This window comes from Oncorhynchus masou, unplaced genomic scaffold (assembly GCF_036934945.1).
Source record: "Oncorhynchus masou masou isolate Uvic2021 unplaced genomic scaffold, UVic_Omas_1.1 unplaced_scaffold_1918, whole genome shotgun sequence".
Classification (NCBI taxonomy): Eukaryota; Metazoa; Chordata; class Actinopteri; order Salmoniformes; family Salmonidae; genus Oncorhynchus; species Oncorhynchus masou.
In genome coordinates, this window is record NW_027016899.1 from 62,511 (window position 1) to 89,090 (window position 26,580).

The window sequence follows — 26,580 nt, forward strand, 5'->3', positions numbered from 1 at the left end:
CTCCCATCAGTATACTGTTAGTCTTTAAACATCAGTCATTTATACACTTTTATGGACCTTTTGCATTATTGAATGCTGTACATGCTAGCTAGCTACTTCACTTTCTACTGTAGGCTACATGTCGTCAATGGGCTAGCATGTCCTGTTTTATTGTTAATTTATATATATTTTTAATTGGGGGTGTGGGAGGGGTGTACTTTGCAGAATAGTTTTGTTATTTAAGTAGACAAGTAATTTAAGAACAAATTCTTATTTAAAATGACGGCCTACCAAAAGCCAAAAGGCCTCCTGCGGGGACAGGGGGTTAAACATAAATACAAATATAGGACAAAACACTTTGCGTATAAAGGCAGTACGACATTTGTTCATAGAAGATTTTCCTGTCGTTATCAGAGATAATATCACCAACCCTGATCCTATGGTTATTGGTAAGTCAAAACACACCGCAGATGCATTCTGCTCCGGTCGCATCGATATACAAGCTTTCTTCTCTTCCTTGACGTAGAAAAACAACAACAAATCACTGAGTTCGGTTCTCTCTTTTTAATCAAATAAATGTCCTGAATTTAAAAACTGTGAACAACAACTATTTATAGAAAACAAATATGTACAGCTGGAGTTAACAAGATGATGATGTTTTAAAAAAGGAGCAGTATCATTCTGTGTGCTGTGTGCTGGGAGGGTGGATCAGAGGCTCGCTGATACTAAAGACCTCAATTATCTCCTACGGAGAGAGACAGAACAGAGGAAAACATCAACGACAACCAACTCAGAACAGAAGAAAACATCAACGACAACAAACTCAGAACAGAGGAAAACATCAACGACAACAAACTCAGAACAGAGGAAAATATCAACGACAACCAACTCAGAACAGAGGAAAACATCAACGACAACAAACTCAGAACAGAGGAAAACATCAACGACAACCAACTCAGAACAGAAGAAAACATCAACGACAACAAACTCAGAACAGAGGAAAACATCAACGACAACCAACTCAGAACAGAAGAAAACATCAACGACAACAAACTCAGAACAGAAGAAAACATCAACAACAACCAACTCAGAACAGAGGAAAACATCAACAACAACAAACTCAGAACAGAAGAAAATACAGTTCAGCACTGTGATACATCATCATCAACAACAACAATTACAATCAACTCCTGTATAGACTCTGTGTTATGACTCTGTTATGTACCTGTATAGACTCTGTGTTGTGTACCTGTATAGACTCTGTGTTATGTACCTGTATAGACTCTGTGTTGTGTACCTGTATAGACTCTGTGTTATGACTCTTATGTACCTGTATAGACTCTGTGTTGTGACTCTGTGTCATCATCAACAACAACAATTACAATCAACTCCTGTATAGACTCTGTGTTATGACTCTGTTATGTACCTGTATAGACTCTGTTGTGACTCTGTGTTATGTACCTGTATAGACTCTGTGTTATGACTCTGTGTTATGTACCTGTGTAGACTCTGTGTTATGTACCTGTATAGACTCTGTGTTATGTACCTGTATAGACTCTGTGTTATGTACCTGTATAGACTCTGTGTTATGTACCTGTATAGACTCTGTGTTATGTACCTGAATAGACTCTGTGTTATGTACCTGTATAGACTCTGTGTTATGTACCTGAATAGACTCTGTGTTATGTACCTGTATAGACTCTGTGTTATGTACCTGTATAGACTCTGTGTTGTGTACCTGTATAGACTCTGTGTTATGTACCTGTATAGACTCTGTGTTATGTACCTGTATAGACTCTGTGTTGTGACTCTGTGTTGTGTACCTGTATAGACTCTGTGTTATGTACCTGTATAGACTCTGTGTTATGACTCTGTGTTATGTACCTGTATAGACTCTGTGTTGTGTACCTGTATAGACTCTGTGTTGTGTACCTGTATAGACTCTGTGTTGTGTACCTGTATAGACTCTGTGTTATGTACCTGTATAGACTCTGTGTTATGACTCTGTGTTATCTACCTGTATAGACTCTGTGTTATGACTCTGTGTTATCTACCTGTATAGACTCTGTGTTATGACTCTGTGTTATCTACCTGTATAGACTCTGTGTTATGACTCTGTGTTATCTACCTGTATAGACTCTGTGTTATGTACCTGTATAGACTCTGTGTTATGTACCCGTATATACTCTGTGTTATGTACCTGTATAGACTCTGTGTTATGACTCTGTGTTATGTACCAGTATAGACTCTGTGTTATGTACCTGTATATACTCTGTGTTATGTACCCGTATAGACTCTGTGTTATGTACCTGTATAGACTCTGTGTTATGTACCCGTACAGACTCTGTGTTATGTACCTGTACAGACTCTGTGTTATGTACCTGTATAGACTCTGTGTTATGTACCTGTATAGACTCTGTGTTATCTACCTGTATAGACTCTGTGTTATGACTCTGTGTTATGTACCAGTATAGACTCTGTGTTATGTACCTGTATATACTCTGTGTTATGTACCCGTATAGACTCTGTGTTATGTACCTGTATAGACTCTGTGTTATGTACCTGTACAGACTCTGTGTTATGTACCCGTACAGACTCTGTGTTATGTACCTGTACAGACTCTGTGTTATGTACCCGTATAGACTATGTGTTGTGTACCTGTACAGACTCTGTGTTATGTACCTGTATAGACTCTGTGTTATGTACCTGTATAGACTCTGTGTTATCTACCTGTATAGACTCTGTGTTATGACTCTGTGTTATGTACCTGTATAGACTCTGTGTTATGTACCTGTATAGACTCTGTGTTATGTACCTGTATAGACTCTGTGTTATGACTCTGTGTTATGTACCTGTATAGACTCTGTGTTATGTACCTGTATAGCCTCTGTGTTATGTACCTGTATAGACTCTGTGTTATGACTCTGTGTTATGTACCTGTATAGACTCTGTGTTATGACTCTGTGTTATGTACCTGTATAGACTCTGTGTTATCTACCTGTATAGACTCTGTGTTATGACTCTGTGTTATGTACCTGTATAGACTCTGTGTTATGTACCTGTATAGACTCTGTGTTATGTACCTGTATAGACTCTGTGTTATGACTCTGTGTTATGTACCTGTATAGACTCTGTGTTATGTACCTGTATAGCCTCTGTGTTATGTACCTGTATAGACTCTGTGTTATGACTCTGTGTTATGTACCTGTATAGACTCTGTGTTATGACTCTGTGTTATGTACCTGTATAGACTCTGTGTTATGTACCCGTATAGACTCTGTGTTATGACTCTGTGTTATGTACCTGTATAGACTCTGTGTTATGACTCTGTGTTATGTACCTGTATAGACTCTGTGTTATGACTCTGTGTTATGTACCTGTATAGACTCTGTGTTGTGTACCTGTATAGACTCTGTGTTATGACTCTGTGTTATGTACCTGTATAGACTCTGTGTTGTGTACCTGTATAGACTCTGTGTTATGTACCTGTATAGACTCTGTGTTATGCACCTGTATAGACTCTGTGTTATGTACTAGGGAAGGAGAAACAGTTCAAAGAAACAAGGCTCAAAGTGGTTGAACTATGTATCTGTGTGTGTGTATGTGTAGTATGTGTGTATAGTCTGTGTGTGTGTAGTATATGTGTGTGTGTGTATGTGTATCTGTAGTATTTATGTGTGTGTGTGTACCTTCCAACTCTTGGGGCTGATAGAGATGACACACTGCTGTCTGCTGGATGTTCCACCAGCCTCCACCTCCCCTTCTTCTACAGGAGCTGTCACACACACACACACACACACACACACACACACACACACACACACACACACACACACACACACACACACACACACACACACACACACACACACACACACACACACACACACACACACACACACACACACACACACAGAGACACACACAGAGACACACACACACACACACACACACACACACACACACACAGAGACACACAGACACACACACACATACACACACACACAGACACACAGACACACACACAGAGACACACAGACACACACAGACAGACACACACACACGCAGACAGAGACACACACAGACAGAGACACACACGCAGACAGAGACACACACGCAGACAGAGACACACACAGACAGACACACACACACACACACAGACAGACAGACACACAGACAGGAACCGGAACCCACAAGATAACATGAATGACCCAAGAAGAACAGCAACAGTAAAGCCCAGTGAAGAATGATCTCCAAAACCAGCTAAACATATCATGGGTTGTTTTCTCACCGATACAAGGAAGTTTATCGTGGTCCAGGTACATCCTCGCCACACCATCCTGACAAACGCCATCATAATCCACCAATAAGAGAAGAGACAGGAGAGGTGTTAGAGGCTGCTACCTCCTATCATATGTAGAATAATACACTACATGACCAAAAGTATGTGGAAACCTGCCCGTCGAACGGCTCATTCTAAAATCATGGGCTTTAATATGGAGTTGGTCCCCCCATTTTGCTGTGAAAACAGCCTCCTCCACTCTTCTGGGAAGGCTTTCCACAAGATGTTGGAACATTGCTGCTATAACATCCTCCACTCTTCTGGGAAGGCTTTCCACAAGATGTTGGAACATTGCTGCTATAACATCCTCCACTCTTCTGGGAAGGCTTTCCACTAGATGTAGGAACATTGCTGCTATAACAGCCTCCACTCTTCTGGGAAGGCTTTCCACTAGATGTTGGAACATTGCTGCTATAACAGCCTCCACTCTCCTGGGAAGGCTTTCCACTAGATGTTGGAACATTGCTGCTATAACAGCCTCCACTCTCCTGGGAAGGCTTTCCACTAGATGTTGGGACATTGCTGCTATAACAGCCTCCACTCTTCTGGGAAGGCTTTCCACTAGATGTTGGAACATTGCTGCTATAACAGCCTCCACTCTTCTGGGAAGGCTTTCCACTAGATGTTGGAACATTGCTGCTATAACAGCCTCCACTCTTCTGGGAAGGCTTTCCACTAGATGTTGGAACATTGCTGCTATAACAGCCCCCACTCTTCTGGGAAGGCTTTCCACTAGATGTTGGAACATTGCTGCTATAACAGCCTCCACTCTTCTGGGAAGTCTTTCCACTAGATGTTGGAACATTGCTGCTATAACAACCTCCTCTCTTCTGGGAAGGCTTTCCACTAGATGATGGAACATTTCTGCTATAACAGCCTCCACTCTTCTGGGAAGGCTTTCCACTAGATGTTGGAACATTGCTGCTATAACAGCCTCCACTCTTCTGGGAAGGCTTTCCACTAGATGTTGGAACATTGCTGCTATAACAGCCTCCTCTCTTCTGGGAAGGCTTTCCACTAGATGTTGGAACATTGCTGCTATAACAGCCTCCACTCTTCTGGGAAGGCTTTCCACTAGATGTTGGAACATTGCTGCTATAACAGCCTCCACTCTTCTGGGAAGGCTTTCCACTAGATGTAGGAACATTGCTGCTATAACAGCCTCCTCTCTTCTGGGAAGGCTTTCCACTAGATGTTGGAACATTGCTGCTATAACAGCCTCCACTCTTCTGGGAAGGCTTTCCACTAGATGTTGGAACATTGCTGCTATAACAACCTCCACTCTTCTGGGAAGGCTTTCCACTAGATGTTGGAACATTGCTGCTATAACAGCCTCCACTCTTCTGGGAAGGCTTTCCACTAGATGTTGGAACATTGCTGCTATAACAGCCTCCACTCTTCTGGGAAGGCTTTCCACTAGATGTAGGAACATTGCTGCTATAACAGCCTCCTCTCTTCTGGGAAGGCTTTCCACTAGATGTTGGAACATTGCTGCTATAACAGCCTCCACTCTTCTGGGAAGGCTTTCCACTAGATGTAGGAACATTGCTGCTATAACAGCCTCCACTCTTCTGGGAAGGCTTTCCACTAGATGTAGGAACATTGCTGCTATAACAGCCTCCACTCTTCTGGGAAGGCTTTCCACTAGATGTTGGAACATTGCTGCTATAACAACCTCCACCCTCCTGGGAAGGCTTTCCACTAGATGTTGGAACATTGCTGCTATAACAGCCTTCACTCTTCTGGGAAGGCTTTCCACTAGATGTTGGAACATTGCTGCTATAACAGCCTTCACTCTTCTGGGAAGGCTTTCCACTAGATGTTGGAACATTGCTGCTATAACAGCCTCCACTCTTCTGGGAAGGCTTTCCACTAGATGTTGGAACATTGCTGCTATAACAGCCTCCACTCTTCTGGGAAGGCTTTCCACTAGATGTTGGAACATTGCTGCTATAACAGCCTCCACTCTTCTGGGAAGGCTTTCCACTAGATGTTGGAACATTGCTGCTATAACAGCCTCCACTCTTCTGGGAAGGCTTTCCACTAGATGTTGGAACATTGCTGCTATAACAGCCTCCACTCTTCTGGGAAGGCTTTCCACTAGATGTAGGAACATTGCTGCTATAACAGCCTCCTCTCTTCTGGGAAGGCTTTCCACTAGATGTTGGAACATTGCTGCTATAACAGCCTCCACTCTTCTGGGAAGGCTTTCCACTAGATGTTGGAACATTGCTGCTATAACAACCTCCACTCTTCTGGGAAGGCTTTCCACTAGATGTTGGAACATTGCTGCTATAACAGCCTCCACTCTTCTGGGAAGGCTTTCCACTAGATGTTGGAACATTGCTGCTATAACAGCCTCCACTCTTCTGGGAAGGCTTTCCACTAGATGTAGGAACATTGCTGCTATAACAGCCTCCTCTCTTCTGGGAAGGCTTTCCACTAGATGTTGGAACATTGCTGCTATAACAGCCTCCACTCTTCTGGGAAGGCTTTCCACTAGATGTTGGAACATTGCTGCTATAACAGCCTCCACTCTTCTGGGAAGGCTTTCCACTAGATGTTGGAACATTGCTGCTATAACAGCCTCCACTCTTCTGGGAAGGCTTTCCACTAGATGTTGGAACATTGCTGCTATAACAACCTCCACCTCCTGGGAAGGCTTTCCACTAGATGTTGGAACATTGCTGCTATAACAGCCTTCACTCTTCTGGGAAGGCTTTCCACTAGATGTTGGAACATTGCTGCTATAACAGCCTTCACTCTTCTGGGAAGGCTTTCCACTAGATGTTGGAACATTGCTGCTATAACAGCCTCCACTCTTCTGGGAAGGCTTTCCACTAGATGTTGGAACATTGCTGCTATAACAGCCTCCACTCTTCTGGGAAGGCTTTCCACTAGATGTTGGAACATTGCTGCTATAACAGCCTCCACTCTTCTGGGAAGGCTTTCCACTAGATGTTGGAACATTGCTGCTATAACAGCCTCCACTCTTCTGGGAAGGCTTTCCACTAGATGTTGGAACATTTCTGTGAGGACTTGCTTCCATTCAGCCACAGGAGCATTAGTGAGGTCAGGGCGCTGATGTTGGGCGATTAAGGCCTTGCTCGCAGTTGGAGTTTCAATTCATCCCAAAGGTGTTCGATGGGTTTGAGGTCAGGGCTCTGTGGGGGACAGTCAAGTCTTTCACACCGATCTCGACAAACCATTTCTGTATGGACCTCGCTTTGTGGGGCCGTTGTCATGCTGAAACAGGAAAGGCCCTTCCCCAAACTGTTGCCTTAAAGTTGGAAGCACAGAACTGTCTAGAATGTCATTGTTTGCTGTAGAGTTAAGATTTCCCTTCACTGGAACTAAGGGGCCGGAACCAATGAAAAACAGCCCAAGACCATTATTCCTTATCCACCAAACTTTACAGTTGGCACTATACACATACTTTTGTATAAATACGATTGGCCCACAGTTTTGTGAGCCAATCGTCTTTGTCAGTGATCTACGGCGCCTCGATAAAGGAAGTAGTGCCGCGGCAGCAGCTTTTTAAGGCGGTCGACCGCAGCACTACCCGGTAGACGCGACTGACGAGTGTATCCTGCCTGTGCGGAAGGATACCATATTGGAGTGATGCAATAGCACGCGTAACCGCGGTTACGTACGTAACCTGTGTTTCTTGTAGCAGCTCAATCCTCCCTATAAACTTTGCTTCTTTTCCATAAGATGGGACTTGCGACAGCGGACATGAGAAGATGCGGACAAAAAAGCTAGAGACAACAAGTTCAGGGGAGTCGTTTTTTCATATCTACGGTAGCTAGAGACAACAAGTTCAGGGGAGTTGTCTTTTCATATCTACGGTAGCTAGAGACAACAAGTTCAGGGGAGTCGTTTTTTCATATCTACGGTAGCTAGAGACAACAAGTTCAGGGGAGTTGTCTTTTCATATCTACGGTAGCTAGAGACAACAAGTTCAGGGGAGTCGTCTTTTCATATCTACGGTAGCTAGAGACAACAAGTTCAGGGGAGTTGTCTTTTCATATCTACGGTAGCTAGAGACAACAAGTTCAGGGGAGTTGTCTTTTCATATCTACGGTAGCTAGAGACAACAAGTTCAGGGGAGTTGTCTTTTCATATCTACGGTAGCTAGAGACAACAAGTTCAGGGGAGTTGTCTTTTCATATCTACGGTAGCTAGAGACAACAAGTTCAGGGGAGTTGTCTTTTCATATCTACGGTAGCTAGAGACAACAAGTTCAGGGGAGTTGTCTTTTCATATCTACGGTAGCTAGAGACAACAAGTTCAGGGGAGTTGTCTTTTCATATCTACGGTAGCTAGAGACAACAAGTTCAGGGGGAGTTGTCTTTTCATATCTACGGTAGCTAGAGACAACAAGTTCAGGGGAGTCGTTTTTTTCATATCTACGGTAGCTAGAGACAACAAGTTCAGGGGAGTTGTCTTTTCATATCTACGGTAGCTAGAGACAACAAGTGCAGGGGAGTTGTCTTTTCATATCTACGGTAGCTAGAGACAACAAGTTCAGGGGAGTTGTCTTTTCATATCTACGGTAGCTAGAGACAACAAGTTCAGGGGAGTTGTCTTTTCATATCTACGGTAGCTAGAGACAACAAGTTCAGGGGAGTCGTTTTTTCATATCTACGGTAGCTAGAGACAACAAGTTCAGGGGAGTTGTCTTTTCATATCTACGGTAGCTAGAGACAACAAGTTCAGGGGAGTTGTCTTTTCATATCTACGGTAGCTTTTCAGAGAGAGACAACAAGTTCAGGGGAGTTGTCTTTTCATATCTACGGTAGCTAGAGACAACAAGTTCAGGGGAGTCGTCTTTTCATATCTACGGTAGCTAGAGACAACAAGTTCAGGGAGTTGTCTTTTCATATCTACGGTAGCTAGAGACAACAAGTTCAGGGGAGTTGTCTTTTCATATCTACGGTAGCTAGAGACAACAAGTTCAGGGGAGTTGTCTTTTCATATCTACGGTAGCTAGAGACAACAAGTTCAGGGGAGTTGTCTTTTCATATCTACGGTAGCTAGAGACAACAAGTTCAGGGGAGTCGTCTTTTCATATCTACGGTAGCTAGAGACAACAAGTTCAGGGGAGTTGTCTTTTCATATCTACGGTAGCTAGAGACAACAAGTTCAGGGAAGTCCTTTTTTTCATATCTACGGTAGCTACTACCTACAGACACAAACATATTTTTTTAAATGTTTATATTTTACCTTTATTTAACTAGGCAAGTCAGTTGGGAACATATTCTTATTTTCAATGACGGCCTTGTTCAGGGGCAGAACAACAGATTTGTATCTTGTCAGCTCGGGGATTTGAACTGGCAACCTTTCGGTTACTAGTCCAATGCTCTAACCACTGGGCTACCCTGCCACCCCGGTAAGTACTACGGTAGGTACTACGGTAGGTACTACGGTAGGTAGTACCTACAGATGCAGTCAATATACTGTCACCGCTGCACTTTACAATAGAGTGCAGTGGAGTAGAATGTTCCGTTTGTTTCTTTTTAAACTGGTTGAATGTCAATGTTTGCCCTGTTGGCACCTTAAGATAAGATAAATAATACAATCAAGAATCCCTCACCTCCAATCAAATTCATTTTACATCTAAGTATCAGTTTTGATTACGCATTTTTTTCCTCGGCCCTGTGCAGTTGTAAATCAAATAAATACACAATTAAAAGTTATTTTACAATAAAAAGTCAATCATGTAAAAAAAAGGTGCCGATATATTGATCTGAACTATCCAACATGTACCACTCACCCTGACCAGGAAGGAGGTGTGGAAGATGTTCTCCACCGAGCGGGAGAAGGAGGTGGGGTCTATGACAAACTCATAGTAGGAGATGGGAGATGTGGCTGGAGATACACGGGGAGAGAGGCACATGACACATAGCTCTTTAACCAACTAATATAAAATCATTTAACGTCTACAAACAAACCTTTGCCACGGAGGTCACATCTGACATTGTCCGTAAGCTTGAGTTCATTTGCAGACAACAACAAAAATCATACAATGATGGAAAGACCTGTGTGTTGTCCTTGTTAATGCAGACAGAGAAGAGCTCCAACTTCTTAATCATAGCCTCAATTTTGTCCCGCACATTGAATATAGTTGTGAAGAGTCCCTGTTATCCTAGAGTCAGATCATTCAGGGTAGAAAAAACATCACCCAGATAGGCCAGTCGTGTGAGAAACTCATCATCATGGAAGCAAGCGGTCAGACAAAGTGAAAATTATGGTCAGTTAAGAAAACTTTAAGCTCATCTCTTAATTCAAAAAACGTGTCAATACTTTGCCCCTTGATAACCAGCGCTCTTCTGTATGTTGTCAAAGCGTTACCTGGTCGCTACCCAGCTCATTGCATATTGCAGAAAATACACGAGAGTTCAGGGGCCTTACTGAAACAAAGTTTCACCATTTTCACTGGTGTCCAAAACATCTTTCAAACTGTCAGGCATTCCCTTGGCAGCAAGAGCCTCTAGGTGGATGCTGCAGTGTACCCAAGAGCCTCTGGGTGGATGCTGTAGTTTACCCAAGAGCCTCTGGGTGGATGCTGCAGTGTACTCAAGAGCCTCTCGGTGGATGCTGCAGTGTACCCAAGAGCCTCTAGGTGGATGCTGCAGTGTACCCAAGAGCCTCTCGGTGGATGCTGCAGTCATAGCTAGAGTCAGAGTCATGGTCAGAGCCAGAGTCCTAGTCATAGCTAGAGTCAGAGTCATAGTCATAGCTAGAGTCAGAGTTATGGTCATAGCTGGATTCCGAGTCATAGCTAGAGTCATAGCTAGAGTCATAGTCATAGCTCAAGTCAGAGTCATGGTCAGAGCTAGAGTCATAGCTTGAGTCCGAGGCATAGCTAGAGTCCGAGGCATAGCTAGAGTCCGAGTCATAGCTAGAGTCCGAGTCATAGCTAGAGTCATAGCTAGAGTCATAGCTAGAGTCCAAGTCATAGCTAGATTCAGAGTCAGAGTAATAGCTAGAGTCATAGCTAGAGTCAGAGTCATAGCTAGAGTCAGAGTCATAGCTAGAGTCAGTCATAGCTACAGTTAGAGTCATAGTCAGAGTCATAGCTAGAGTCATAGTCAGAGTCATAGCTAGAGTCATAGTCAGAGTCAGTCAGACTCATAGCTAGAGTCAGAGTCATAGCTACAGTAAGGGAATTCACCCCCGTAGTGGACAAAAATGAATGGCAAGTTATTGGCATGGGACAAACCATGTACACATTGGCCAATACCACCCAAAGCGGCGTTGATTCATGCAAAGTTTACTTCTATTGCCATATGGGTATTGCCAGTTGTAACACTTCAAAAATCCAACAGGTGGCGATTGCACTCCACCATGGTTTTTCATATTGATATTGGACTCCAAGTCAACATCCAAAAGCCAAATTTTGAAAAAACGAATTTTTGAAAAAACGTTATCACCCCTTAAAAAAGTGCTTTCTGGACCGTTTTTCGAAATTCTTTCGCTTTTTTGACAATTACACATGTATAAGAACTGTATGAAAATACTTTTGTCCAATTTTATTATCATAATTTTTTAAATTTTTTACTTGCGCATATTGCATATGTTTTGTCCATTTGCAATATGATTTCATAGGAAGTCAGAAGTCAAAAGTCAAAAATTATAAAATTTCATAAAAAACTTCACACACCCCTAAAAAAGTGCTTTCTGGACCGTTTTTCGAATTTTTTTCGCATTTTGTGTCAGTTACACACGTATAAGAACTGTATCAACATACTTTAGTCATATTTTATTATCATAATTTTTTATTTTTTTTACTTGCGCATATTGCATGTGTTTTGTCCATCTGCAATATGATTTCATAGGAAGTCAGAAGTCAAAAGTCAAAAATTATTAAATTTCATAAAAAACTTCACACACCCCTAAAAAAGTGCTTTCTGGACCGTTTTTCGAAAAAAATTTGAATTTTGTGTCAGTTACACAAGTATAAGAACTGTATCAACATACTTTAGTCATATTTTATTATCATAATGTTTTTGTTTTTTTTTGCTTGTGCATAAGGCATATGTTTTGTGGGGGCCAAATGTCATAAGAAATTTGACATGCTCAAAAATCCTTCAGAAATGCAAAATTGACTGGCCTGATGAACTCGGGATGGCCGGGCAGTGATTGTTGTTCCTTTCAATCACTCGTGGTGTTGATTTCATCATGTCCATTTGTTTATGTTTTCTCACTTTTGCAAAGTCACTGTGCATTTGCCATATGGTTAACTGGGCATTCACCATCACCAATTTGTCATGCCATAAAAATCATGCAGGAATGCCAAATTGACTGGCCCGATGAACTCGGGATGGCTGGGCAGTGATTCTGGAACCTCTCCATCGCTCGTTTGGCTTGATTTCAGAATGTCGCTTTTGGTGATGGTACCTCACCGCTTAAACATATTGCTAATGGACAAGAGTCACCTGCAAGTCACCGTCCATCAGTCAATTTGATATCATTCAAAGCTAACTATTGGAGGCACTGTCAGTCTCTACGCACCCCAATGATACGTCCCTCCATCCATGTTGTGTATCTGTGTGATTTAGTTTTCCTTTGAATTTTTATGGGAAAAATGACTGATTTACAGTTCATGGGGGTTGCCTAATCATATATATGAAGTTTTGGAAAGATCTGATTTTTTTAACCCCTCCAAACAGCCCATGAGAGACCAATTATGGCACTTCCGGTTGGCACAGGAAGCTGTAACTCAACATACATCCTCATTGGGGTATTCCATTAGAGAATCCTGAGTTTTAAGTCTTTACCATGAAAACTGACTGATTTACACAGGGTTCAATGCACTATGTCCATCAAATTGCAGGCAGTGTATGGGTATACACTTTTAGGGCGATTTGAACCACTTCCGGTTGGTCCAGGAAGCTTAGAATCGACACAGGTAGACCTTATAGTGGTCTGATGGACTGGTACCAAAGACAGGTTCATACAACATTCATAACCCATATAGACTCCAGGTTGTATTTAGTGGAGCAGCCAATATATTCCTATGGGGAGAGAAGTCAATGAACACTGTTTTTATGTAAACACCTTCTTTTGACTGTGAAGGGTTAATGTCACACGGTCAAGGATAGGCTTGGACAGATCAGGAGGACCTTAGGAACAGTCCTGTGGTTGAATTGTCTTTCTAAACCTAACGGTTCCGCCGCTGTCACCCAAAATCAAATGACGTACTGGTGAAGGCTTCATATTGGGCCTATTTTTCTCATGGTCGCCGCGCTCAGACCGAGCGAGCTACGGTCAAGCGGGGCACCTCGTTGGACTCGGCACAGTCTGGACACTATGGTCATGCCATTGTTTGTGTTGATTTGTCCTGTGTGGCTCTGTGTGGCTCAGTCGGTAGAGCATGGCGCTTGCAACGCCAAGCGTCGTGGGTTCGATTCCCGCTGGGACCACCCATATGTAAAAGTAGTGGCCCCAGCCGACTTGTAAGTCGCTTTGGACAAAAGCGTCTGCTAAATGGGATATATATATATATATATATTTCAGAATGTCCATTTGGTCATGTTTTCTCACTTTTGCAAAGTCACTGTGCATTTGCCATATGGTTAACTGGGCAGTCACCATCACCGATTTGTCATGCCATAAAAATCATGCAGGAATGCCAAATTGACTGGCCCGATGACCTCAGGATGGCTGGGCAGTGATTTTGGTACCTCTCCATCGCTCGTTTGGGTTGATTTCAGAATGTCGCTTTTGGTGATGGTACCTCACTGTTAAAACATATTGCAAATGTTCCTTACTTTTGCAAAGTCACTGAAAATTTTTGCAGGAATGCCAAATTGACTGGCCCGATGAAGTCGGGATGGCTTGGCAGTGATTCTGGTACCTCTCCATCGCTCGTTAGGGTTGATTCCAGAATGTCCATTTGGTGATTTTTCTCACTCTTTCAAAGTCACTGTGCATTTGCCATATGGTTAACTGGGCAGTCACCATCACCAATTTGTCATGCTATAAAAATCATGCAGGAATGCCAAATTGACTGGCCCGATGACCTCGGGATGGCTGGGCAGTGATACTGGTACCTCTCCATGGCTCGTTTGGGTTGATTTCAGAATGTCGCTTTTGGTGATGGTACCTCACTGTTAAAACATATTGCAAATGTTACTTACTTTTGCAAAGTCACTGAAAATTTTTGCAGGAATGCCAAATTGACTGGCCCGATGACCTCGGGATGGCTGGGCAGTGATACTGGTACCTCTCCATGGCTCGTTTGGGTTGATTTCAGAATGTCGCTTTTGGTGATGGTACCTCACTGTTAAAACATATTGCAAATGTTCCTTACTTTTGCAAAGTCACTGAAAATTTGTGCAGGAATGCCAAATTGACTGGCCCGATGAAGTCGGGATGGCTTGGCAGTGATTCTGGTACCTCTCCATCGCTCGTTAGGGTTGATTCCAGAATGTCCATTTGGTGATTTTTCTCACTCTTTCAAAGTCACTGTGCATTTGCCATATGGTTAACTGGGCAGTCACCATCACCAATTTGTCATGCTATAAAAATCATGCAGGAATGCCAAATTGACTGGCCCGATGACCTCGGGATGGCTGGGCAGTGATACTGGTACCTCTCCATGGCTCGTTTGGGTTGATTTCAGAATGTCGCTTTTGGTGATGGTACCTCACTGTTAAAACATATTGCAAATGTTCCTTACTTTTGCAAAGTCACTGAAAATTTGTGCAGGAATGCCAAATTGACTGGCCCGATGAACTCGGGATGGCTTGGCAGTGATTCTGGTACCTCTCCATCACTCGTTAGGGTCGATTCCAGAATGTCCATTTGGTGATTTTTCTCACTCTTTCAAAGTCACTGTGCATTTGCCATATGGTTAACTGGGCAGTCACCATCACCAATTTGTCATGCTATAAAAATCATGCAGGAATGCCAAATTGACTGGCCCGATGACCTCAGGATGGCTGGGCAGTGATACTGGTACCTCTCCATCGCTCGTTTGGGTTGATTTCAGAATGTCGCTTTTGGTGATGGTACCTCACTGTTAAAACATATTGCAAATGTTCCTTACTTTTGCAAAGTCACTGAAAATTTGTGCAGGAATGCCAAATTGACTGGCCCGATGAAGTCGGGATGGCTTGGCAGTGATTCTGGTACCTCTCCATCACTCGTTAGGGTTGATTCCAGAATGTCCATTTGGTGATTTTTCTCACTCTTTCAAAGTCACTGTGCATTTGCCATATGGTTAACTGGGCAGTCACCATTACCAATTTGTCATGCCATAAAAATCATGCAGGAATGCCAAATTGACTGGCCCGATGACATAGGGATGTCTGGGCAGTGATACTGGTACCTCTCCATCGCTCGTTTGGGTTGATTTCAGAATGTCGCTTTTGGTGATGGTACCTCACCGCTTAAACATATTGCTAATGGACAAGAGTCACCTGCAAGTCACCGTCCATCAGTCAATTTGATATCATTCTGACACCAAACTGATACAAACTGACACCAAACCCACTTTTCCCAACTCATTTAGGAGCCAAGTATAACATACTTCAGAGCTGGCCCAAAATTCACAAGGCCTTCGGTACAAAACATTAAAAAACCATAAAACACATAGTTACTTTCTAGCTGCGGGGCCAGTTCGGACATTATGTGTAGTCCTATGTGAGGCGACCCCGAATCCCGAGTTTCGGCCCGATAGGTCATTTGGTGTCCGAGTAAAAGCCTAATTGGTGCTGAAAATCCACTTTTTTCAATGCCTTGCTACGGGGTCCTTGAATGAGCTATCGGACCGAGATGTTGGGTTCTGTCTCTATGGGCCGAGACGGTCACAATGCACCTAGTCTTGTGTCTCTGGGACATTTCTAAATGTCGCCATTTTCGTAATGGTCAAAATGAATTGAAGTCATTGCAAATGTTCGACGCTGTTTCTCGGTCCGAGAACCTCCTAGAGCGCCGTAACTCACCACGCACTATCTACCTGAGGTCTAGAACAGGATTCTAAAGTTTCGGAACTCTAGGTCTGACGGTTCTTTTTTAGCTCGAACAAAGCTAACTATTGGAGGCACTGTCAGTCTCTACACACCCCAATACGTCCCTCCATCCAAGTTGTGTATCTGTGTGATTTATTTTTCCTTTGAATTTTTATGGGAAAAATGACTGATTTACAGTTCATGGGGGTTGTCTAATCACACATATGAAGTTTTGGACAGATCTGATTTTTTTAACCCTTCCAAACAGCCCCTGAGACACCAATTATGGCACTTCCGGTTGGCACAGGAAGCTATAAATACACACATGTCTTGACTGACATAGAAACCTAGGGAATCCTGAGTTTTAAGTCTTTAAGTTGAGAATTGACTGATCTACACAGGGTTGAATAATGCAGAGGCCTCGGCACCTTTCGAGGTGATGTACATCCAAATACCTTTTGGGTCAATTTAACCACTTCCGGTTGCTCCAGGAAGCTTAGAATCGACACAGGTAGACCTCATAGTGGTCTGATGGAATGTCATAGAAGACAGGTTCATACAGCATTCATAACCCATAAAGACCCCAGGTTGTATTTAGGGGAGCAGGCAATGTATTCCTATGGGGAGAGAAGTCAATGCACACTGTTTTTTTGTAAACACCTTCTTTTAACTGTGAAAGGTTAATGCCACACAGTCAAGGTTAGGCTTGCACAGATCGGGAGGACCTTAGGAACAGTCCTGTGTTTGAATTGTCCTTCTAAACCTAACGGTTCCGCCGCTGTCACCCAAAATCCAATGACATTGTGGTGCAGGCATCATTGTGGGCCTATTTTTCTCATGGTCGCTGCGCTCAGACCGAGCGAGCTACGGTTAAGCGGGGCACCTCGTTGGACTCGGCACGGCCTTGGGATTATGTTTATGCCATTGCCTGCTCTCTGTGTCTTTAAACACCACGCTTTGTCACTCCATCCTTGCTGTGTGTGTGTGTGAGAGCTTTTCTTTGACATCTGTTGGGAAAAATGACTGATTTACAGTTCATGGGGGTTGTCTAATCACACATATGAAGTTTTGGACAGATCTGATTTTTTTAACCCTTCCAAACAGCCCCTGAGACACCAATTATGGCACTTCCGGTTGGCACAGGAAGCTATAAATAAACTCATATCCTCATTGGGGTATGCCTTTACAGAATCCTGAGTTTTAAGTCTTTACGTTAAGAACTGAGTTATTTACGGAGGGTTTAGTGAGTGTGTGTTATTTCAGAAAATCATAGAAAATCACAGAAATGTCGCAGAGCTCCGCAGCACATTTTAAAAATACTCGTATGAACACCCTGCAACTGGATCTGTAACCGTTGAAAAAAAAAACCTATATCTGAACATCACGATCTGGTCAACGTGTACGATTTCTCGTAAATGACGATAGATAAATGGCCGATTTTTTTTATTGACACCGGAGGCTCCTTGACTTTGACGTGAAGTGAAAAAATCTTTTCTCTATTTTCATTTTGGACCTTTAATCCCAGAAATATGGCCATAACTCAAAAACCGTTGAGGCCTAGACGCCATCTTGTTCGGGGCCATCTTCCCATAATGCCAAACCTACGCTCACCAAGTTTCGGCTTGAAATATTTTCAGTTTCCGAGATATGGCACGTCGTGATTCGGGATGTTTTGTCCAATAGCAATATGATTGCTTATGCCCTCTTGTGGGATATTCCGGCATTGCGCAAAAATGGGCTAAAATTTGTTTATTTTATTAAACGAAAACCGAATGTCCGACAAAGTTCATTTGATGACTTCCCGGTAGGTCTGGCCCTACCGCTCGGCCCGACGCCGTCCCCGAATTTCTAAAATGTTTTCGGACGTCTAGTAAGGGACCGTACAGTTCCAATAGGGACTTTCTCACTAACCATACGGTGATTGTCGAAATGTTCCCTTAGTGTATGTTAGAGTCATAGTCAGAGTCATAGCTAGAGTCAGAGTCAGAGTCATCACAACCTTCTTTTCCTTGAGCCCTAATCTGTTTAATCTTTTTTCATTCCTTTCTGTTTAGTTCTGTTGTCTTGTGTTTTCCTTTGTACAATTGTAAAGAGACAGTCCTTGAAAACCACTATTTAAATATAATGTATTATTATTAGACAACAGTCATGACTCACGGTCGTCATTGAAGTAGCCCTGCAGGTATCCCAGAATCCTCTCTACCTCCTTCTCTGTAGCTTCCTGGTGAGACTCCTCCATCCTCCTCAACTGGAACAGACAATAACATCAAACATTTATTAATTTATTTAAGTTAGTCTCGTTGAGATAAAAAATATTTTTCAGGGGCCTCCCGGGTGGCGCAGTGGTCTAAGGCTGTGCCATCAGAGACTCAGTGGTCTAAGGCTGTGCCACCAGAGACTCAGTGGTCTAAGGCTGTGCCACCAGAGACTCAGTGGTCTAAGGCTGTGCCACCAGAGACTCTGGGTTCGAGCTCAGGCTCTGTCGCAGCTGGCCGCGACCGGGAGGTCCATGGGGCGACGCACAATTGGCCTAGCGTCGTCCGGGTTAGAGAGGGTTTGGATGCGCGCTGTGTTAAGAAGCAGTATGGCTTTGTTGGGTTGTGTTTCGGAGGACGCATGGCTCTCGACCTTCGTCTCTCCCGAGCCCGTACGGGAGTTGTAACGATGAGACAAGATAGTAGCTACTAACAATTGGATACCACGAAATTGGGGAGAAAAAGGGGGTAACATTAAAAAAAAAATTTTTTTAAATAAAAATATTATTTTTCAAAAGAGAAACAGTCCCCATTGTGACAGAAATATTAAGCACATACAGTACAAGTCAAAAGTTTGGACACACCTACTCATTCCAGGGTTTTTCAATCATTTTACTATTTTCTACACTGTAGAATAATAGTGAAGACATCACAACTATGAAATAACACACATGGAATCAGGTAGTAACCAAAAAAGTGTTAAACAAATCTAAATATATTTTAGATTATAGATTATTCAAAGTAACCACCCTTTGCCTTGATGACAGCTTTGCACACTCTTGGCATTCTCTCAACCAGCTTCACCTGGAATGCTTTTCCAACATTCTTGAAGGTCTTCCCACATACACTGAGTACTTGTTGGCTGCTTTTCCTTCACTCTATTCGGTCCAACTCATCCCAAACCATCTCAATTGGGTTGAGGTCGGGTGATTGTGGAGGCCAGGTTATCTGATGCAGCACTCCATCACTCTCCTTCTTGGTCAAATAGCCCTGACACAGCCTGGAGGTGTGTTGGGTCATTGTCCTGTTGAAAAACAAATGATAGTCCCACTAAACTCAAACCAGATGGGATGGTGTATCGCTGCAGAATGCTGTGGTAGCCATGCTGGTTAAGTGTGCCTTGAATTCTAAATAAATCACTGACAGTGTCACCAGCAAAGCACCATCACACCTCCTCCTCCATGCTTCATGGTGGGAACCACACATGCGGAGATCATCCGTTCACCTACTCTGTGTCTCACAAAGACACGGTGGTTGGAGCCAAAAATCTCACATCAGACTAAAGGACAGATTTCCACCCGTCTATTGTCCATTTCTCATGTTTCTTGGCCCAAGCAAGTATCTTCTTCTTATTGGTGTCCTTTACTAGTGGTTTCTTTGCAGCAATTTGAACATGAAGGCCTGATTCACGCCGTCTCCTCTGAACAGTTGATGTTGAGATGTGTCTGTTACTTGAACTGAGGTGCAGTTAACTATAGATTGAACTCTGTGAAGAATTTATTTATTTCCCTCTTTCCCTCGAATCGGAGGTGCAGTTAGTGTGTGGCGGTCCTCATGAGAGACAGGTAACTCTAATGACCTTCTCCTCTGCAGCAGAGGTAACTCTGGGTCTTCCATTCCTGTGGTGGTCCTCATGAGAGACAGTTAACTCTAATGACCTTCTCCTCTGCAGCAGAGGTAACACTGGGTCTTCCTTTCCTGTGGCGGTCCTCATGAGAGACAGTTAACTCTAATGAACTTATCCTCTGCAGCAGAGGTAACTCTGGGTCTTCCTTTCCTGTGGCGGTCCTCATGAGAGCCAGTTTCATCACAGCGCTTGATGGTTTTTGCGACCGCACTTGAAGAAACGTTCTTGAAATTTTCCAGATTGACTGACCTTCATGTCTTAAAGTAATGATGGACTGTCGTTTCTCTTTGCTTATTTGAGCTGTTTTTGCCGTAATATGGACTTGGTCTTTTACCAAATAGGGCGATGTTCTGTATACCACCCCTACCTGGTCGCAACACAACTGATTGTCTCAAACGCATTAAGATGGAAAGAAATTCCACAAATTCACATTTAACAAGTCACACCTGTTAATTGAAATGCATTCCAGGTGACTAGCTCATGAAGCTGGTTGAGAGAATGCCAAGCGTGTGCAAAGCTGTCATCAAGGCAAAGGGTAGCTATTTTAAAGAATCTCAAATATAAAATATATTTTAATTTGTTTAACACTTTTTTTTGGTTACGACATGATTGTGTGTTTTTTTCATAGTTTTTCTGTCTTCACTATTATTCTACAATGTAGAAATATGTCAAAATAAATAAAGAATAATAATAATTAAGAAAAACCCTGGAATGAGTTGGTGTGTCTTTTGATTTGACTTTTGACTGTTACTGTACATTCAGGCTGATCGCTGATCAAACTGATCCTCTTAACAAAGCCCAGAGCAACTTTATGTAAAACAGAGAAGGGTCGAGCCAAGCCAAGCCAAGCCAAGCCAAGCCAAGCCAAGCCAAGCCAAGCCAAGCCAAGCCAAGCCAAACTGTACTGGGCTGGGCTGGTCATCCACTAGAATTTAAGGATTTTGTGAACTGGCCAGCCAGGCTAGTAGAACCCAGGTCTAAGATCAGAGCTATGAGACATTTTCTACTAGCGCGGTCTGAACGGTACTAGCCTCAGGCTAGCGGGATAGCTTCATTTCTATCCCTGGAACCTTGAAAAGACAATGTGACAGGAGAATACAGGCTGGGGTCAAATAACAGTATGAAAAAGGGGGAGACTCCTACAGTTCAGTCAGGTTGGGGTCAAATAACAGAATGAAAAAGGGGGAGACTCCTACAGTTCAGTCAGGTTGGGGTCAAATAACAGTATGAAAAAGGGGGAGACTCCTACAGTTCAGTCAGGTTGGGGTCAAATAACAGAATGAAAAAGGGGGAGACTCCTACAGTTCAGTCAGGTTGGGGTCAAATAACAGTATGAAAAAGGGGGAGACTTCTACAGTTCAGTCAGGTTGGGGTCAAATAACAGAATGAAAAAAAGGGGAGACTCCTACAGTTCAGTCAGGTTGGGGTCAAATAACAGAATGAAAAAGGGGAGACTTCTACAGTTCAGTCAGGTTGGGGTCAAATAACAGTATGAAAAAGGGGGAGACTCCTACAGTTCAGTCAGGTTGGGGTCAAATAACAGAATGAAAAGGGGAGACTTCTACAGTTCAGTCAGGTTGGGGTCAAATAACAGTATGAAAAAGGGGAGACTCCTACAGCTCAGTGTTAAAGCGGAGACCTGAGTGGGCATGATCCTCTTGGCTTCCTTGCAGGGAGCTTTCCTCTGTCTCTCTACCCTCTGGCGGGCGGAGGCAACTCAGCCAGGAACGACCCCATCCTGGTAGAGACACACACAGTCAGAGACTTTTACGCACTGAACTAAATAGAAACGCAACATGGAAAGTGTTGGTCCCATGTTCCATGAGCTGAAATAAAAGATCCCAGAAATGTTCCATACGCACAAAAAGCTAATTTCTCTCAAATTTTGTGCACATTTGTTTACATCCTTGTTAGTGAGGATTTCTCCATTGACAAGATAATCCATCCACATGACAGGTGTGTCACATCAAGAAGCTGATTAAACAGCATGATCCTTACACAGGTTACACCTTGTGCTGGGGACAATAAATGGCCACTCTAAAATGTGCAGTTTTGTAACACAACGCAATGCCACAGATGTCTCAAGTTGAGGGAACGTGTAATTGGCACGCTGACTGCAGGAATGTCCACCAGAGCTGTTGCTAGATAATTGAATGTTAATTTCTCTACCATAAGCCACCTCCAACATCGTTTTAGAGAATTTGCAATTATGTCCGTCATGTGGGTGAGCGATTTGCTGATGTCAACGTTGTGAACAGAGAGCCCCATGGTGGTGGGAGGGTTATGGTATTGTGTTTGTTGATGTCAACGTTGTGAACAGAGAGCCCCATGGTGGTGGGGGGGTTATGGTATGGTGTTTGCTGATGTCAACGTTGTGAACAGAGAGCCCCATGGTGGTGGGGGGGTTATGGTATGGTGTTTGTTGATGTCAACGTTGTGAACAGAGAGCCCCATGGTGGAGGTGGGGTTATGGTATGGTGTTTGCTAATGTCAACGTTGTGAACAGAGAGCCCCATGGTGGTGGGGGGTTATGGTATGGTGTTTGTTGATGTCAACGTTGTGAACAGAGAGCCCCATGGTGGTGGAGGGGTTATGGTATGGTGTTTGCTGATGTCAACGTTGTGAACAGAGAGCCCCATGGTGGTGGTGGTGTTATGGTATGGTGTTTGCTGATGTGAACAGAGAGCCCCATGGTGGCAGGGGGGTTATGGTAAGGTGTTTGTTGATGTGAACAGAGAGCCCCATGGTGGAGGGGGGGGTTATGGTGAGGGCAGGCACAACGAACACAATTGCATTTTATAGTTGGCAATTTGAATGCAAAAAAAAATACAGTGAAGAAATACTGAGGCCCAATTTTTAAGGCATCTGTGACCAACAAATGCTTACCTGTATTTCCAATCGTGAAATCCATAGATTAGGGGCTAATTTATTTATTTCAATTCACAGATTTCCTGAACTGTAATGAAGTAAAATCAATGAAATTGTTGCATGCTGCGTTTATATTTTTTGTTCAGTACACATTTTCTCTGCGTATATTTGGTGACCTTTGCCCCAAGCATCCCAAAGAGTTGGAAGATGAAGTGAGGTGGATGAAGTGAGGTGGATGAAGTGAGGTGGATGAAGTCTGCGTTGGACTACATTGCAAACAGACTGTACCGAATCCCTGATCTAGAACGTTACAAATCACCCTGCATCCCAAATAACATTATTTAATATTAGCGATTCAACTGATCTCCTCAAACATGCTGACTATTAGCTACCCTCTGCTCTGCTCTACTCACATGTAGTGGAAGGAGGGAGCAGTCCTGAAGCAGCGTTGAGCTCTATTAGCCACCCTCTGCCACGCGTCCTGGGGGAGGTAGCCACCGCTCGCACCACCACCCTCCTCCTCCTCATCTTCATCCTCCAGGCGATTCAAACCCATGAACGACAACTGGGTGGACCAATAAGAACACAAAGGATAAAGAGTTTGCAATCTGATAAACGTTAGCCTTCACCACCTCCCACAATCCTCTCCTTGCCCTCCTCTCTCTCCTTGCCCTCCTCCTCCTTCCCTACCTCCCTCTCCTTCCCTTTCTCCTTCCCCACCTTCCTCTCCTCCTCTACCTCCACTTCCTCCAGTCCCATCCTCCCTCCTACTTACCAGGTGTTCGGCGAAGGCTGAGGGGTCGAAGGCTGATCCCTCAGCGTGTAGCTGGCTGGCCTTCTCCTTCCCCAGGTCTGTAGCCAGCACCAGGAGCTGAGCGTCGAGAGCTGCTTCGCGGGCCTGACGGACTGAGAGAGGACAAAACATGAGGGTGAAGACAAAGAAAAGAGTGAGGATATTAGATATTAACAACTTTAAAACGACTTCCTTGGATTCGTGAGAGCTACCCCCCCCCCCACCCCTACTTTTGCCTGACTATCATCACAATCATCTGACTATGATTTCAAGGTAAGGATGCAATGCAAAGAATTGGACCGATCCTATCATACCTTCTGCAAACAGTTTGTTAGCCTCCTCCAACACGTCTGTCAGTTTGTTGTTGGTGGGACTCAACATGTCCTCTCTGTTCTCTGGGAAAAACAGAGAAGGTGAAGGTTCAAGGTACAACTGGGACAAATCATCGAAATCAATTTCCACGTCGCTGAAGTTCTATCACGTTTGCCAAATAAATATACGGAACACAAAATATATATATAAAACGCAACAAGAAACAATTTCAGCGATTTTACTGAGTTCAAATCTAATCAAATGTTATTTGTCACATAAACATGTTTAACAGATGTTATTGCGAGTGAAATGCTTGTGTTTCTAGCTCCAACAGGTCAGTAGTATCTAACTAAATGCTTGTGTTTCTAGCTCCAACAGGTCAGTAATATCTAACTAAATGCTAGTGTTTCTAGCTCCAACAGGTCAGCAATATCTAACTAAATGCTAGTGTTTCTAGCTCCAACAGAGCAGTAGTATCTAACTAAATGCTAGTGTTTCTAGCTCCAACAGTGCAGTAATATCTAACTAAATGCTTGTGTTTCTAGTTCCAACAGAGCAGTAATATCTAACTAAATGCTTGTGTTCCTAGCTCCAACAAGTCAGTAATATCTAACTAAACGCTTGTGTTTCTAGCTCCAACAGTGCAGTAATATCTAATGCTTGTGTTTCTAGCTCCAACAGTGCAGTAATATCTAACTAAATGCTGGTGTTTCTAGCTCCAACAGGTCAGTAATACCTAACTAAATGCTTGTGTTTCTAGCTCCAACAGTGCAGTAATATCTAATGCTTGTGTTTCTAGCTCCAACAGGTCAGCAATATCTAACTAAATGCTAGTGTTTCTAGCTCCAACGGTGCAGTAGTATCTAACTAAATGCTTGTGTTTCTAGCTCCAACAGTGCAGTAATATCTAACTAAATGCTTGTGTTTCTAGTTCCAACAGTGCAGTAGTATCTAACTAAATGCTTGTGTTTCTAGCTCCAACAGTCAGTAATATCTAATGCTTGTGTTTCTAGCTCCAACAGGTCAGTAATATCTAACTAAAAGCTTGTGTTTCTTGCTCCAACAGTGCAGTAATATCTAACTAAATGCTTGGGTTTCTAGCTCCAACAGTCAGTAATGTCTAATGCTTGTGTTTCTAGCTCCAGCAGGTCAGTAATATCTAACTAAACGCTTGTGTTTTTTGCTCCAACAGGTCAGTAATATCTAACTAAATGCTTGTGTTTCTAGCTCCAACAGGTCAGTAATATCTAACTAAATGCTTGTGTTCCTAGCTCCAACAGGTCAGTAATATCTAACTAAATGGTTGTGTTTCACACTCCAACAGTGGAGTAATATCTAACTAAATGGTTGTGTTTCTAGCTCCAACAGTGCAGTAAAATCTAACTAAATGCTTGTGTTCCTAGCTCCAACAGTGTAGTAATATCTAACTAAATGCTTGTGTTCCTAGCTCCAACAGTGTAGTAATATCTAACTAAATGCTTGTGTTCCTAGCTCCAACAGTGTAGTAATATCTAACTAAATGCTTGTGTTTCTAGCTCCAACAGTGCAGTAATATCTAACTAAATGCTTGTGTTTCTAGCTCCAACAGTCAGTAATATCTAATGCTTGTGTTTCTAGCTCCAACAGGTCAGTAATATCTAACTAAATGCTTGTGTTTTTTGCTCCAACAGGTCAGTAATATCTAACTAAATGCTAGTGTTTCTAGCTCCAACAGTCAGTAATATCTAACTAAATGCTTGTGTTTCTAGCTCCAACAGTGCAGTAGTATCTAACTAAATGCTTGTGTTTCTAGCTCCAACAGGTCAGTAATATCTAACTAAATGTTTGTGTTTCTAGCTCCAACAGGTCAGTAATATCTATCTAAATGCTTGTGTTTCTAGCTCCAACAGGTCAGTAGTATCTAACTAAATGCTTGTGTTCCCAGCTCCAACAGTGCAGTAATATCTAACTAAATGGTTGTGTTTCTAGCTCCAACAGTGCAGTAAAATCTAACTAAATGGTTGTGTTTCTAGCTCCAACAGTGTAGTAAAATCTAACTAAATGCTTGTGTTCCTAGCTCCAACAGTGTAGTAAAATCTAACTAAATGCTTGTGTTCCTAGCTCCAACAGTGTAGTAATATCTAACTAAATGCTTGTGTTCCTAGTTCCAACAGTGCAGTAGTATCTAACAATACACAAGAATACACAGAAATCTAAAAGTAAAAGAATGGAATATATAAATATACAGTCGAATAGAATACAGTATGTACATATGAGATGAGTAAAGCAGTGACTATGTTCCATTATTAAAGTGACCAGTGATTCCATGTAAAGTGACTAGTGTTCCATTATTAAAGTGACTAGTGTTCCATTATTAAAGTGACCAGTGATTCCATGTCTATGTATATAGGGCGGCAGCCTCTAAGGTGCAGGGTTGAGAGTGACTAGTGTTCCATTATTAAAGT

The 26,580-nt window shown here is 42.9% G+C and overlaps 1 pseudogene; it reads right to left on the bottom strand.

The window, feature by feature from the left end:
* Positions 1–528: 528 nt before the first annotated feature.
* Positions 529–26,580, bottom strand: part of LOC135539322 (non-structural maintenance of chromosomes element 4 homolog A-like) — a 32,551-nt pseudogene continuing 6,499 nt past the window's right edge.